Source organism: Schistocerca nitens, chromosome 3, assembly GCF_023898315.1.
Source record: "Schistocerca nitens isolate TAMUIC-IGC-003100 chromosome 3, iqSchNite1.1, whole genome shotgun sequence".
Taxonomy (NCBI): Eukaryota; Metazoa; Arthropoda; class Insecta; order Orthoptera; family Acrididae; genus Schistocerca; species Schistocerca nitens.
Window position 1 is genome coordinate 578,861,341 of NC_064616.1, and position 14,612 is coordinate 578,875,952.

The 14,612-nt window shown below is 45.4% G+C and overlaps 1 protein-coding gene across 2 annotated transcripts in view; it reads left to right on the forward strand.

Moving 5' to 3' along the window:
• Positions 1–1,368: 1,368 nt before the first annotated feature.
• LOC126248489 (elongation of very long chain fatty acids protein AAEL008004-like) overlaps positions 1,369–14,612 on the forward strand; it is a 666,835-nt gene continuing 653,591 nt past the window's right edge. For both annotated transcript variants that reach the window (XM_049949514.1, XM_049949516.1), the window contains exon 1: positions 1,369–1,454. The gene's annotated coding sequence lies outside the window, so the exon portion shown is untranslated. The remainder of the gene's footprint in view (positions 1,455–14,612) is intronic.

Sequence of the window (14,612 nt, forward strand, 5' to 3'; positions counted from 1 at the left end):
CTAAAGATTCTGATCAGTTGTTCGAGCCTAATTTATTGTCAGAATCAATCTAAATTCCTCTACTTTCACCAACGCTACATCTTCGATATGTACCTATACGAAATTTCCTATGAGTGTGCTGTCAGTATCACTATGCAATGTGATTAATTAGGATTGGTTTAATAGACAAACAAAAATTTCGAGAGGAACTGTCTTCATTTGATTCTATTACTAATCTGACCACCACATCGCAACATATTTGTTCTGTGTGTAGCTAAATAAAGGTTCATGGTTTTAGTTTGATTACTTTCATACCGAAATAGTAGGCACATTTCATTAGCATTTACTAGCTACATGTATACGTATTATTAATATGAATATTAATGCCACCAGAATTATTCGAATATCTGAAATTACACTATTAATACATGATTAAATCTAGCTTATTCAACGAGATACTCACAAGAAATATTTTTTCAAATACCTGTATCAGTGAAGTCAGATTGCCACTGCAAATTAAGAATCTGAAACAAAGAAAAAAAATCGGAACAATGGAGAAAATCCTGTTGGATAGCATTAATCAGGAAAAAGTGCTAATTGGTACACCTCAGAACGGAGGAACGAAAGAAAACCTTATAAACAAGGGTATCTACCATCGCGCTCGGGTCTTCGATATAGTAAGGCCGCAGGCAGTCATTACTAGGAATGCTCGAGAATTTTGTAATACCCCTCAGTCCTGGAGAGCTAAGTGTTCCCTCTTGCCACCCCCTCCCGTAAGCCCACTCCCGTTGCTCCGGCACCTATGAATTACGCAGAAAAGTTTCGTCTTTTATATGTCTTCAGTGTCTGACATTATATTAATAACATAAGATCTATTGCATTAAGATTATCATATAGTGTTTGAAAATACATAGCTCTTTTATAATATCTAATGGCCCTTATACTAGTTACGTGACATTTCATTCGCTCTTAACTGAACAACCTGTTATCGGCACTTGTATGGTATATCCGGGATGCCACTAAAAAAAGTATAGTTGTCTCTGCTTATTTATTCTTTTTTCACTCTGCCGCATTCCGTCTGCAATTCGTAGAGATACGCACGTAGGTCCTCTGGACAGCTGCGAACATCAACATGCTGAGCTAAGCGAAGTGGGCAGTTAGTACTGCCGAGAGCCTACCGCGGGCTGTGACGGTGGCTCAATGTGAAGTGTTGTGAGCGAGGAAAGGAGACGTGCGTTTTGGGCGCGTGGTTCAGGTAGCCGCGGCACGCAGCGCCTTAGGCATGGCGGAGGGAGGGTGGGGGGCAGTCCGCGCAGCGAGTGGGGGGGGCGAGGGAGGGAGGGAAGTGATGTTTTATACTGAGCCAGCGGGCGCGCGCCTCAGTCAGTCGTTAGCCAGCCGTTGTTGAAGTTGTGTGGACTGTCGCCGGACTGGCTTGCCGTTGCTCTGCTGGGAGGGGCCGCTTTCTTCTCCAGGTACGTGATTATTAACAACAGTTTTAATTCTTCGCACGAGCCGGCTTCACCTCTTCCACACATGTTAGAAACGTTGCCCCGTTCCGACTATTTTATCATTCAAGAATTGTCACCGATTAGCCGGGCTGCAAAAATAGACACCAAGACACTCTCACTACAAATTTCTCCCACGTGTTTTCGTTGCGGGTGCGCTCTCGTGTGTTGGAAATCGTCGCTGTCATCGTGCTGTGATGTTACTAAATTTATTTTCCGACGAGTGTGCCATTTCTATAATATGAACAAAAAAGAGTATTCAAACCGCTGCTGCAGAAGCCTCTTAGGAATTTTTTTAAAGTGTGTTTCAGTAAGATTGTAAATTGCCGAGTGCACATGTGTGCGCTAAGGATACAGAGCATGTCTATTTTCGCTTTATCTTCTTTCATCCCGACCACGTGTTCCGCACGCGCTGGCCGGAGTAGGGAATTTGCACGGCCGCCACGCGGCCATAGAGTAATGCACTCGTAGCAGAAGCGGCCCACGTGCTAAATTCTGCAGGCACGCTGGCATCTGAAATTTGAACGGCCGCGTCAGAGCTGTGTTCTGCGCGCCGCCTTTCCCGCCTTTTTTTGAAGTACGTGAGATTATCTCAGGCGCTGTCTGCCGTTGTAAACAGGCAAGGCGCCTCTGTTAACTTACGTGTTAGTATTCTTCTGTTGTCATGCAGCTTAACTATCACTTTAAAACAAAAATTACTTTTCGGGAATGAGTGTGCCACTGCGTTTTCTCTTAGAATATTTTTCTTGGTCTAAGGAGAAAACAAGCAGATGCCATAACACGTCAACCCGCTCGTTATCACTTCTTGTTTTATGAAGCACGTTTCCACGGTAAGTCTAGACAATATATGTTCTGAAGTACTAGTCAGAGTGATAGGACAGCTAACCTTTATTATTTCCGACGCCTAACTATTTTCCTTATGCGTTAGTGGCTTATTGCAAATGTAGCGTGAAATTTATTTGAAATCCACTTGTGCTCGTATCTCGTTCCTCCGCTGCCAGTCATTGCAACTTGATGACGACTCGTGCAGTAAACAGTATGTTTATGGTGACGTGAGCTCTCCTTCTGTAGTGTTGCATTCCTGCGAGCATTGTTAGTTCTTTGGCTGGGGAGTCCTGTTGCCCCTGTTTTCGTTTACAACACAGCGCGAGGCAGTGGATGTTTACACACTGGAGACTGTCAAAATATTATGGGCGGTGACGCTTCGTGAAAGAACCTTTGTACGTTAATGACGAGAATTATATGGAAAGAGAGCGGGCTTGGTTGAATCAGCTGTTTAGCTTACGCGACAGACATGTCTGAATACTTGTTACTCGTACATGGAGGACTTCCTGTGAAGACACTACGAATAGTAAAGATAAATGCAGACGCTAAAAGTATAATGACGCTCTTGCTCATTTTACAGTGTCATTAACGGCAGTAACGATCTATACAGTCACGAATTCATTTTTATCTACCGTTCTCCTGTGGGTCAAGCAAAGTTGCCGAGTGATGTAGGAGTACTTTAATTGTCAAGATAGCAATGATTATACTGCATCCTTAACGAGTATGGCACGTGGAACAGTAATTACTACGCACTCAGAATTTTCAGACACATTTCGCAAATATCATCTCGGAGAACGGAACGAAAAAGATTTTACTGGCACTACTTTTCGCCTTGTACTAAAGCAGGTTTCAAAACATAACGATAGGCTGAGATATGTGGACGCGGCCGTACGTTTGGCGGAACCACATGGAAAACAGCACTGTTGACTACCAGCATTTGGTGTTTTGTGCTACCGTGATTTTTGATGGGTGGGAATTGACCCCTCCATCTTTCAGCGACAGTAAGTATTGGCAATGGTTGTGATCTAACTTGTTCAGCCCGTCCCACCTATATGTTTAGAGATAAGGTGACTTGCTTGAAGCTATAGACGACTGGAATAAAGGTCTCGCATATTCCAACACCGTTTGTCGTTGAGAAGGTCTATGTAGCGTGTAATCCTCTTTGATATGTAAATCTGGTTGCAAGTGTTTGTGAACGGGGTAGGTCATGCAGAGCTTAGTTATCGATCCGGCGTTAGCGTAAAGGAAAAGGGAAGATCATCTAAAAACCACACCCAGTCTAATGCTCTATCTCACGTAATGAATTCAACTAGAAGGACCTTGGAACCACCCTTGCTTTAACGGATGTAATCTAAGTTTGAGAAACGCAGATAAGTACAATTCGCTAGAAATGCAATCGTGTTAGAAAAATGTGTGCGGATTGTTTCCGGAAATTAGCGGTGCACGGTGTATGGGTGAGTACATAGGGTGTAGGAAAGAAGCAGGTGCGAGAGATGCGCGCAGGCGGCCCCACATGGCGTAGCCGCTAGCGGCAGTGCAGGACGGCCGGAAGTCGTGACCCGCGCGGAAACCGCAAGGCGTCCCTTCCAGTTGTCCATTCGGAAGTTGAGTAGCCCCTTCCAGTGACCGCCAAATATAATACAGGCTTGCTGCCATACGCAGGAAGGTGGCCTGGCCATAACTAAACTACATTGGAATTTCCAATCTGAGACAACTTTCGCGGTACAGGTCCGTTGTAATTTCATTAACCTAACGGCAGTAGTCTCCCGGAAGAGCATTCAGCAGTGCTCCGCTGAACTGACCTGTTCGTGGTGCACTCCGCCTCGCATTCCGCATCCGATTACCTTCTCCCAGAAGCATCCTTCAATAAATCATTACCTTCCCGTCTCTCCTCACTCGCACTGAACACTTCCGAAAACCTACGTCATCCGAAAACTTGACTCCAATAGTCTTACAGTTTCCCCTCTATTTTCCGATCCCCGCATGATGCTGCCGCACCTCTACCACCACATCCCACCAACTCTACACTTCCACACGCTCCACATACTCTCCCAAAGAAATCTACACCGTCTTCCCCTCCCAGATCATGAACTCTGACACGAAATTTACCCCTCCTACCAACTTTAAATCCACCCCATCTATTCCACTTCATCAGGGCTCCCTCCCCTCCCCATATTTCCGTATCCCTTCCTCCGCTTCCCCCATCTTTCCCTACCCCGTTTTTCCCCATCAGATTTTGGCTTCACTGATCGCTCTATCTACTCCTCCCCTTGCCCATTCTCGTTTCCCAACAACGACTCCTCCTCCATCGATACCACGCACCAGTCCTCCATCCTTACCTCCTCCTTGTTAAACCTTATCCTCTTCAACGTAGGCTCCCAATCCTCGGGCAGGTCCTTCCAGTTTTAGCGGCAAAGAAGTGCTTCTTTTTGAGATCAGTGTTCTTGAAACCGTATTTTAACAGCTTTAAATGTACTCTTGCTGTTTTCCATTTTATCCTTTTATTATTAATGCTTTAATTTTAAACATAGAAAACGCCTTGTTTAGTGTACATATTAATATCTCCATTAATTGTCCACCATTCCAAATCTTTTAAATCCATGTAAACATCTCACATTTATATTATTGTTTTTTAATCTAATTTAGTATTACTTGCCCAGCTGGCTGATGAGTGGGTTGACTGTACTGATGACAGCCCACCCCCACCCACATGGGGCCAGGGGGATGAAGTAACAGGAGGAGGAAGTTAGTGTTTAACGTCCCGTCGACAACGAAGTCATTAGAAACGGAGCGCAAGCTCGGGTTAAGGAAGGATGGAGAAGGAAATCGGCCGTGCCCTTTCAAAGGAACCATCCCGGCATTTGCCTGAAACGATTTAGGGAAATCACGGAAAACCTAAATCAGGATGGCTGGAGACGGGATTGAACCGTCGTCCTCCCGAATGCGAGTCCAGTGTTCTAACCACTGCGTCACCTCGCTCGGTCGATGAAGTAACAACAAAGGGAAAAAACTTAATATACTAGGTGCTAGAACACGATCAAATTGAATTTTCGGAGAAAAACACTTCGTTTGCAGGCTCAAATATGCAAGGAAACGTAATAATTAAACACTTTGTTTTCGATTATTTCATTTATCTTGAACACCGAAAATAACCTTTTGCCCAGAAGACAAACACAGAATGTATAAAGCATCTGTTGTTTAGATGCTAGGGGGACATTACCCAGCATGATTGCCTCCCTTGCAACTTTATTCGTTACTAAAATATGAACATTAACAGTGTACCATTCATGTAAACATTACTTTATTACACTGAAGAGCCAAAGAAAGTGGTATAGTCATACGTATTCAGATACAGAGATATGTAAACAGGCAGAATACGGCGCTGCGGTCGGCAACGACTATATTAGACAACATGTGCCTTGCGCACTTGTCAGAACGATTACTGCTGCTACAATGGCAGGTTATCAAGGTTTAAGTGACTGAACGTGGTGTTATAATCGGCGCCCGAGCGATGGGATGCAGCATCGCGATGAAGTGGGGATTTTCTCGTACGACCATTTCACGAGCGTACCATGAATATCACGAATCCGGCCAAACATCAAATCTTCGACACCGCTGCGACCGGAAAAAGATCCTGCAAGAACGGGACCAACGACGACTGAAGAGAATCGTTCATCGTGACAGAAGTGCAATCCTTGCAGCAGATTTCAATGCTGGACCGTCAACATGTATCACTGTGCGAACAATTCAACCAAACATTATCGATATCGGCTTTCGGAACCTAAGGCCCACTGGTGTACCCTTGGTGACTGCACTACACAAAGCTTTACGCCCTGCCTAGGCCCATCAACACCACATTGGACTGTTGATGACTGGAAACATGTTGCCCTGTCGGACGAGTCTCGTTTCGAATTTATCGAACGGATAGACGTGTACGGGTATGGAGACAACCTCATGAATCCATGGACCCTGCATGTCAGTAGCGGACTGTTGAAGCTGGTGGAGGCTCTGTAATGGTGTGGAGCTGGAGTGATACCCCTGATATGTCTAGATACGACTCTGACAGGTGACACGTGCGTAAGCATCCCGTCTGATCACCTGCATCTATTCATGTCCATTGTGCATTCCAACAGGCTTGGGCAATTCCAGCAGGACAATGCGACACCCTACACGTCCAGAATTGCTACAGAGTGGCTCCAGGAATACTCTTCTAAGTTTAAACACTTGCTCTAGCCACCAAACTCTAGACATACGAACATTATTGAGCATATCTGAGACGCCTTGCAACGTGCTGTTCACAAGAAATCTCCACCCAATCGTCCTCTTACGGATTTATGGACAGCCCTGCAGGATTCATTTTGTCAGTTCCCTCCAGCACTACTCGAGACATTGGTCGACTCCATGCTACGTCGTGTTGCGGCATTCCTGCGTGCTCGCGGGGGCCTTACACGATATTAGGCAGGTTTACCACTTTCTTCTGCTCTTCAGTGTAAAAACGTGACTCAAATTTGACTGTCTCTGCTTTAATACCATAAAGTGCAAGTACCCGTGGTAATGTAGCTCGTTCATATGGAAATTGAAGAGGATCACAGCTGTCAGGTGCAGCGGGACATTACGCGGAATCAGCGGCGACGAGCGAAAATGTGTACTGGACTGGGAGTCGAACCCGTGATCTCCTGCTTACTAGGCTATTCCGAAAGAACAGACATCACGCATTCATATAACATGTAACTCGTCACTTGCTGGAATTAACAGTAAACAAATGGAAATATGAGGAAAATGTACACTGGTTATTACGTCAATCGTCTCCTGTAGAAGGTTTTTGGGAGTCCACTGTATACCAACGGAGAGAAGATAGAAATGGAACTTATCCGTCACCGGTGTGCATTTGCCTTGGGTTTCCATATCTTTAGTGTCAACTCCTGTAAGTGGGCGAGATACGTCAACCCCGGTACCTGAACTGTGTACTACTGCAGGAGACAAAGTCAGTTTCTTGTTATGTCTCTAATAATGTAATTGTTTCGTGAAGGGCACTCTGAGATGAGTTTTTGAACAGATCTTGAGGAGAAGAGGAGGAGACTAGTGTTAAACGTCCCGTCGACAACGAGGTCATTAGAGACGGAGCACAAGATCAGACTAGGAAGGAAATGTCGGTATTTGTCTTATGCGATTTAGAGAAATCACGGAAAATCTAAACCAGGATGGCCGGACGCGGGTTTGAACCGTCGTCCTCCCGATTTCGAGTCCAGTGTGCTAGCCACTGCACTCCCCGCTCGATCTGAGGAGAATAGGATTACCGAACAAAAAATCGAGGTTGCTTTTTAAAAAAGATGTACTGCTGTTCGTAACCAAGAGAGGTGCAAGAAAGTCAGTCATGCTGGTGAATGTCTCCGCCTGTTAGCTAAACAACATTTGCTTGATACATTTTTTATTTTGCTTCTGGACAAAAAGTTATTTGCGGTGTGAAAAATAAATGAGACACTGTGTATACGGGAGGATTCTGAAAGTACGCAAACAGAAAGAAATAGAAAAATATAGCTACCAATTTTTAAGCTAACATACTCGTAGATCTCCGGCTCTGTTACAGAGCACATAACCAAAGCTTCACTTTCACATTCTTTGCCTACGTCAACCTGCTGCGAAACTTCCACCTTCCAATCTAACCTATAACTCGGACTTTGGTGCAGATTAGTCTGTAACCACTTCCCAGAAACCGTATTTGAGAGGATATCATTAAAAATATTTCAACATAGACACTGCTAAAGTGCAGTATGTATCAGTAATAGAAACACCTGTTCGGGTAAAAGCAGAAAGTGAATGAATGGCCATCCACACAGCGTGAATATTTCGTATGAGAAGGACACCATTACATAGTTCGAAAATACGAATTAATTCGTATCAGTCCGTCACCGCGACCAAGACTCCGTGTTACAGGAGATTTCATTAATAGCTATTTCAATAAAAAAAAAGTATACAAGTCCTCTGCGTGTTAATAACAGAACGCTACCATGCGGTAACAGCAGAAAGTCAATAAAGGGCTGTGCACACAGCGAGAGTAATTCATATCATTTTGTTACCGCAACCAAGATTTGTATTTCAGGCTGACATTAATAACATTTTAACATAAAACATGCATATGAGCTACGCACATGGTGTCCCTCCCAAGAATCGTCAGGCGGATTTTCTCTGGCGTTTCATCAGATATTTCCAATTTTGTTCTTGCATTGTGTAGCTGGAGTCAGCCCAAATAAATATTGCCCTCCACGTCTTTCAGCCAATGTTTACGGAAATTGTCTGTTTTCTATTGTAAACAAAATTATTTTTATACCGGTATTTTACGAGCCAATTAAATAGAGGGCACTTAAATTAGTCTGGTCCGATATTCTTTTTATCGATATGCATTAACAGGGACAATAAAGCTCGAAGAATAACCAGCACTCCAGCCGTGGCCCGCTCTGACTGATACGGCCATGAATACACCTCCACTTAGTCGCTACTGGATTGCTGTTTATTCAGCGGGTTTTACTGTCCCTGTTAATACCTACTGGTAAAACTAATATCTGACTAGACCAATTTAGGTGCACTGTATCGAATGGCCACGTAAAATTCCACTTGAAAAACCATTTTGTTTGCATCAGGAAATAAACTGAAGCTTTCTGTCAACACTGGGCGTCTCATGTCAGACGTGATGAGCAGTAATATTTTCAGCTGACTCGTGCTACACAATGTGAAAACGGAATTGCAAATATCTGACGGAACACCAAAGAAAATGCAACTGACGACTCTTTGGAGAGACTCGTTATATACAAAGAGTGTTATCAAATGATACCGAAAAACTTCGAGGGGCTGTAGAGGTTGTCGTGAGGAACAAAATGGTTCAAATGGCTCTGAGCACTATGGGACTCAACTGCTGTGGTCATAAGTCCCATAGAACTTAGAACTACTTAAACCTAACTAACCTAAGGACAGCACACAACACCCAGCCATCACGAGGCAGAGAAAATCCCTGACCCCGCCGGGAATCGAACCCGGGAACCCTCGTGAGGAACAAATTGAGGATACGAACGTATGTCCGGAAACGTCATCCAACGAAGCTACAGATCGTCGAAATTACAGGGACCGGCGCTTGCAGCTAGGCCACATGTTTGGCAGCAAACGAGACTTGGTATGCTGACAGACCGTAAACGGAACGTCTCGCAGTAGTGATTGTTAAGTGCTCGCGACTGATTGCCACGATCGCCAATGGAGATGGAGCTAGCTGCTACATACACAAGCCTTATCTCCTAGCCGGCCGGTGTGGTCGAACGGTTCTAGGCGCTTCAGACTGGATCCGCGCGACCGCTACGGTCGCAGGTTCGAATCCTGCCTCGGGCATGGAAGTGTGTGATGTCCTTAGGTTAGGTAGGTTTAAGTAGTTCTAAGTTCTCGGGGACTGATGACCTCCGATGTCCCATAGTGCTCAGAGCCATTTGAACCTTATCCCCTATGAATGTAATGCTCTGCTGCGTCACTGCATGTTTTGGACACGGGTTTCTGTCTGCAGTTTATTTTTCTCCTGCATAACGATAACACTCGAGATTTTAGAGGATTCCAGGAGAATAATAAGCTGAGGATGGAAACGTACGTCTGAAACCGTCATCCACTGAGGCAACAAAGCATCGCATTCGTAGGAGACAAGGCCTGCCTATGCAGCAGTCAGCTTCGTCCTCTTCACTGGCGATCGTGGCAGTCAGTCGTGATCACTAAATAACAAACAACATTGCGAGACGTTCCGCCTACGGTCCGTCAGCGTACAAAGCCACGTTTGCTGAGGAAGGGGTGGCCTAACGGCAGGCTCCGGCGCCTATAACTTCGACGCTCTGTAACGTCGTTTTATGACGTTTCCAGATACAGGTTCCTACCTTCAATTTGTCCCTCACGACACCCCCTAAAATCCCTAGAATTTTGTCGGTATCGTACTGTAACTCCCTGTGTTTGTATTCATCAATAACAGAAACGTTTACTTGCAGCAAAGGAAGAATATAAAGGAAAAGCCTCCTGCAAAATGTAAATATTTGTATGTGAGCGACATAAAGATGTATCTGACTAACAACTGTTCATTGGCTACCATAAATAATCCTCCCACTGACTCACTCTAACTTGACATGAAGCCGCATAGTCAGCATGTGCTCTATACCGCGAAAAGCTCAGCGCATGTACAACACTGTTTACCCCCTTTCGCTAACGGGCTGCGTATTCGCAGTTTGCTATACATACCCTTTTATTTCGCTTCCTAAAAGAAGTTGTAATTTTGTGGTAAGATCTTATGGGACCAAACTGCTTTGGTCATCGGTCCCTAAGCTTACATATTATTTAATCCAACTTAAACTCTGGACGACACAAACACCCATGCCCGAGGGAAGGACTCGAACCTCCGACGGGGAGAGCTGCGGCGACCGTGACAAGACGCCCTAGACCACGCGTCTACCCCGCCCTATTTCGGTGACTAATGCACTTCCTCCTCACTTACTTACGGATCGAATGAGATGCCACAATGATGATGATGATGATGTTTGGTTTGTGGGGCGCTCAATTGCACGGTCATCAGCGCCCGTACAAAGTCCCAGTTTTTTCACAGTTCAATTTTGTTACACATTCCAAACTAGCCACTGTCACAAATGATGATTATGGTGGTGCAATGATGAGGACAACACAGACACCCAGTCCCCGGGAAGTAAAAATCCCCAACCTGGCTGGGAATCGAACCCGGGACCCCGTTATACAGAGGCAGCAATTAGACCACGAGCTGCAGACAAGAGATGCCGCAGTGGTTAAGTACTCGGTTCCTAAGTGGAATCGGCCGTTTGACATCCGCGTTCTGCCATATTTTTATGTTTCGTTCCAATCTCACAGGGAGCTAATGGTATGATTTCCTCAAAAACGTCTGACTGGTTTTTCCACGAAAACTGTGCTGGGCATGTGCTGATGACATCGCTATTGACTAGTAGTGCAGTCGGTATGAAATCAGTTTGTGGTTCACCCACAGGTGATGTAATGAATTGTTTTCCGCTTGCATTCAAAATGGCTCTGAGCACCATGGGACTCAACTGCTGAGGTCATAAGTCCCCTAGAACTTAGAACTAGTTAAACCTAACTAACCTAAGGACAGCACAAACATCCATGCCCGAGGCAGGATTCGAACCTGCGACCGTAGCGGTCTTGCGGTTCCAGACTGCAGCGCCTTTAACCGCACGGCCACTTCGGCCGGCGCTTGCATTCTTTGAAAGAGTAAGCGGAACAGGTGATTTATCAGACCGAATACACGATCACATAACGTAAATGTGAAGTTTGAAACACATACATAAAAATAAAAATGGTGGCCGGCCGGAGTGGCCGTGCGGTTCTAGGTGCTACAGTCTGGAGCCGAGCGACCGCTACGGTCGCAGGTTCGAATCCTGCCTCGGGCATGGATGTGTGTGATGTCATTAGGTTAGTTAGGTTTAATTAGTTCTAAGTTATAGGCGACTGATGACCTCAGAAGTTAAGTCGCAAAGTGCTCAGAGTCATTCGAACCATTTTTAAAAAATGGTACATCTACATACATACTCCCTAAATCACTGTACGCTGCATGACGGAGGGTACTGTGTATCAGTACCAGTCATCTCCTTTCATGTTTTATTCACAAACAAAAAATGTTCAAATGTGTGAGAAATCTTATGGGACTTAACTGCTAAGGTCATCAGTCCCTACGCTTACACACTACTTAACCTAAATTATCCTAACGACAAACAAACACACCCATGCCCGAGGAAGGACTCTAACCTCCGCCGGGACGAGCCGCACAGTCCATGATTGCAGCGCCTCAGACCGTGCGGCTAATCCCGCGCGGCTCACAAACAGAACGAGGGGAAAATGTCTGTCTATATGCCTTTGTACGAGTCCTAATTTCTCTTGCGTATCTTATCCTCTCCGTGGTCCTTACGCGAAATCTACGCTGGCGACAGTAGATTGTTCTGCAGTCAGCTTCAAATACAAGGTCTCTAAATTTTCTCAACAGTGTTCCTCGAAAAGAACACCCTCTTTCGTCCAGTGATTCCCATTTGTGTTCCTGAATCATTTCCGCAGAACTTGCGCCTTGTTCGAACATACCGGTAACAAATGAAACAACCGGCCTCTGAATTGCTTTCATGCCTTCATTGAAGTCGACCTGGTGCGGGTCGCAAACTCTCGAGCAGTACTCAAGAATGTACACTACTAGCCATTCAAATTGCTACACCACGAAGATGTGCTACAGACGCGAAATTTAACCGACAGGAAGAAGATGCTGTGATATGCAAATTACTAGCTTTTCAGAGCATTCACACAAGGTTGGCGCCGGTGGCGACACCTACAACGTGCTGACATGAGGAAAGTTTCCAACCGATTTCTCATACACAAACAGCAGTTGACCGGCGTTGCCTGGTGAAAAGTTGTTGTGATGCCTCGTGTAAGGAGGAGAAATGCCTACCATCACGTTTCCGAATTTGATAAAGGTCGGATTGTAGCCTATCGCGATTGCGATTTATCGTGTCGCGACATTGTTGCTCGCGTTGGTCGAGATCCAATGACTGTTAGCAGAATATGGAATCGGTGAGTTCAGGAGGGTCATACGGAACGCTGTGCTGGATACCAACGGCCTCGCATTACTAGCAATCGAGACGACAGGCATCTTATCAGCATGGCTGTAACGGATCGTGCAGCCACGTCTCGAGCCCTGAGTCAACAGATGGGGACATTTGCAAGACACAACCATCTGCACGAACAGTTCGACGACGTTTGCAGCAGCAGGGACTATCAGCTCGGAGACCATGGCTGCGGTTACCCTTGACGCTGCATCACAGACAGGAGCGCCTACGATGATGTACTCAACAACGAACCTGGGTGCACGAATGGCAAAACGTCATTTTTTTCGGATGAATCCAGGTTCTGTTACAGCATCATGATGGTCGCATCCGGGTTTGGCGACATCGCGGTGAACTCACATTGGAAGCGTTTATTCGTCATCGCCTTACTGCCGTATCAAACGGCGTGATGGTATGGGGTTCCATTGGTTACACGTCTCGGTCACCTCTTGTTCGCATTGACGGCACTTTTAACAGTGGACGTTAGATTTCAGATGTGTTATGACCCGTGGCTCTACCCTTCAGTCGATCCCTGCGAAACCCTACATTTCAGCAGGATAATGCACGACCGCATGTTGCAGGTCCTGTACGGACCTTTCTGGATACAAAAAATGTTCGACTGCTGCCCTGGCCAGCACATTCTCCAGATCTCTCACCAATTGAAAACGTCTGGTCAATGGTGGCCGAGCAACTGGCTCGTCACAATACGCCAGTTACTACTCTTGATGAGCTGTGGTATCGTGTTGAGGCTGCATGGGCAACTGTACCTGTACATGCCATCCAAGCTGTTTGACTCAATACCCAGGCGTATCAAGGCCGTTATTACGGCCAGAGGTGGTTGTTCTGGGTACTGATTTCTCAGGATCTGTGCACCCAAATTGCGTGAAAATGTAATCAGATGTCAGTTCTAGTATAATATATTTGTCCAATGAATACACGTTTACCATCTGCATTCCTTCTTGGTGTAGCAAAAAACCAGTAGTGTATCATACTAGTGTCCTATATACAGCCTCCTTTACAGTGAACCACACGTTCCCAAAATTCTCCCAGTAAACCGAAGTACACCATTCGTCTTCCCTACTACAATCGTTACTTGCTTTTTCCTTTTCCTATCATTTTGCAACGTCATGCCTAGATATTTAATCGACGTGGCTGTCAAACAGCACACTACTATCGGATGCAAACCGCCTACGATTCTCCTGGTTTATCTGTGTAGGGCTGTGTGGTTTATCTGTGTAGGGCTGTGTGATTTGGTTTCGATGGCGGACAAAAACGTAATATTACGTGATGCATTGGGAGTCTGGAGTGGCTGCAAAGAAGTTGGTCAGTTCTACCTAAGATATCGGGTTAGGCTTTAATGGATTGAAGGTTCTGGTTGGTGCATTTTTTCCGGATAGAATCAGCTTTGTCACATGTGAAGAACTGGAGAGATACCTGTGCATATTCTTTTATGGCGTTTCCTGTAACTGAAAAAGCTTTTGACCAAACCTAAGAAAGACTCTAGCTTGTCATAACGTGTCAACAGAGGTACATGTTACTGCGTTTAGCGTTCAGTTTTTATCCTGAAGCGACATTAAAAGCGTCAAAGGCTAATTGAGCTGCGAGTAGTGCGAGCAGTCTGTGATGGCTTGTGGCTGCCTTTGTCTTGTGTTGCCTGAAA